The 2,455-nt window shown below is 39.6% G+C and overlaps 1 pseudogene; it reads right to left on the reverse strand.

Annotated features, from left to right (window-relative positions):
- Window positions 1–1,912: 1,912 nt before the first annotated feature.
- LOC114923098 overlaps window positions 1,913–2,455 on the reverse strand; it is a 9,097-nt pseudogene continuing 8,554 nt past the window's right edge.

The following is a 2,455-nucleotide window of genomic DNA, read 5'->3' on the forward strand; positions in this document are numbered from 1 at the left end:
AAGCGGGCACAGCAGCGCCTGCATTTTCTGCATCGCATGAGAAAAGCACATCTTCCTTCCCCTGTCCTGACCACTTTCTACAGAGGGACGATCGAGAGCATCCTGTCATACAGCATCACAGTCTGGTTTGGAAGCATCACTGCTTCAGACAGGAAGGCAGTGCAAAGAGTAGTGAGGATGGCTGAAAAGATCATTGGCAATTCCATCCCTTCCATCCAGAACACAGCACGTAAGCATTGCTTGAACAGGGTCCCCAAGATTGTCTGGGCCCCATAGATCCTCTTCATAACCTGTTTTCCTTGTTACCTTCTGCGTGGAGGCTCTATGGTATCCAAAACAGAACATCCAGATTCAGTCACAGCTTTGTTCCATACAGTATTAACCTTGTGAATGCTAAAGCGTCCTCCTTCCGTTATGTATTCAAGATGGACAGTGAATAATATTTATGTTACTTATATGTAAGGGTGTAGGTCTATACATATGTTGTATATAGTATGTTTTAAATAATGTGTTATGTATGTGTACACTTTGAGAGGAAGTAACTAAAAGTCATTTTTAATGTGTGCCATTGTGCCCATAGGGAAAAAAATGACAATAAAGGTTATCTATCTATTTTTGAAGAAGAAAATCCACAAGCTAAGTTATATAGCAGTGGATCAAGGAAGGAACAGATCTTTGTGCAAGAACATCCACTGCATTCAGAGCTGATTCACTGGTGGACTTTCTTCTTTGTTAATTGTCTGGATTTCTGATGAACATAAGCACAAATCTCCAGCCTTGGAAGCAAAAGGGTGGTTTGCCCAGTTAAGATGGCCATTAAGGTGGAGAAGGGAGAGGGAGCCACACTGGGGATGTCCTCATGATTTTTTGTGTGGTGCGTCTGAACTTGTTTTTGGAATAACCTATCTGGGAAAAGTGCCTTATAGGTGTCCTGAGAAGAAAAAAAAAGGAAGGAAGAAGCAATTTGGTTCCATTTCTTTTTTGAGTTACCATTATAAATTGACTGATTCTTCCTTCTGGGTGAGGGCCAGAGGAGGACTTGGTGATAGATGAAGGAAGGGCTCCTCTATCTGATGAACAGCAGCAGGGCAGGGAGTCTATGAAATTTGTTTATATGAAGGTGTTGTACTTTGTGTGTGTGTGTGTTTGTGTGTGTGTTGCAGTATGAAGGAGGTGGTAGATGGGTACACTGATGACAATGAAAGCTAATATTTCAAGTGGGGTAAAATCCTAAAGAACTTTTTATTTAAAACAGATCAATCAGAGTAGAACTGATGGGAAAAGTTATAACTGAATAAAACACATGCTGGAGATGCATTTCTCCAATTGTCACTGAGTGGCTTCACAATACTGAATGCCCATAATACTTTCATCAATTATCTTACTGGGGCAGAGTTAGAGAAGGGTCGGTGTGCAGAGCTGTGTTGGCAGCCCAAATTATCTATGATCAACAATGCCTCTCCATCTTTCTTTGACATCCAATGTACTGTTGGTATAGTTGGCTATTGGTTGAGGTATTTGCAGCTCAGATGCTTCATTTTCAAGGCTACCCTGGAGAGTTCAGAGGACCACTGATGATCACTGCAGGTCGACCCACAACCAGAGTCACTCAAGCAGCTTCAAATGATTCTGAAGTTCATTTAAAGTTCACTGAAGTGTTAAAAAAGTCTTTATCTGACTACAGAGTAAGCCTCCTTCAATCTATCTGTAGCAGATTTTTCAGACAATGTCTTTGGTGAGACAGGAGGAAAGCCTCCTTCAGGTTTTTTTATCAATCCTGGAAAGAAACGTTCTGATTTTCAGCAAGAGAGACAACAGGTTTAATCTATTACAATGACTGACTGGACTAATTATTACTGAGAATAAAATATTCTAGTAGAAAATGAAGAAAGAGTAAAGGTGCTAATGGATTTTAGTTGTGTTTTCTTGCTACTACAACTTCCTGCAGGTTGACAGGAATTAGGAACCATTACACTGAAACAAGCAGCCTCTGGATTATCTCTTCCTTCCACTTTGAACTTGGAGTTTTAAGATAGAAAATGAAAACAAATTTATTTTACAATTTACCGTATATTCCAGCGTATAAGACGACTGGGCGTATAAGACAACACCCAACTTTTCCAGTTAAAATATAGAGTTTGGGCTATACTCACCGTATAAGACTACCCCTATTCCAACGCACACCAAATAAAAATTAAAAAACATCAGATTTGATTTCAATATAGTAATTTTAATTCAAATGCTTATGACATGCAAGTACTTAGCAGGAAAACTGTCACTTATAAACATAAGGCTGTTTGTCATCAAACATGTAAACATAAAACAGTGCAAGTGGATTAAACTTTTCCTAATTCATTCTAAAGCTGAAAGGAAGGATAAGACAATAAACCCATGGGAGCTGCCATGCTGTTTGTTTTCTAAGCCAGGGCGTTTCAACCTTTTCACCGACTGTACC

The sequence above is a fragment of the Protobothrops mucrosquamatus genome, unplaced genomic scaffold (assembly GCF_001527695.2).
Source record: "Protobothrops mucrosquamatus isolate PMUCROS unplaced genomic scaffold, P.Mucros_1.0 scaffold1897, whole genome shotgun sequence".
Taxonomy (NCBI): domain Eukaryota; kingdom Metazoa; phylum Chordata; class Lepidosauria; order Squamata; family Viperidae; genus Protobothrops; species Protobothrops mucrosquamatus.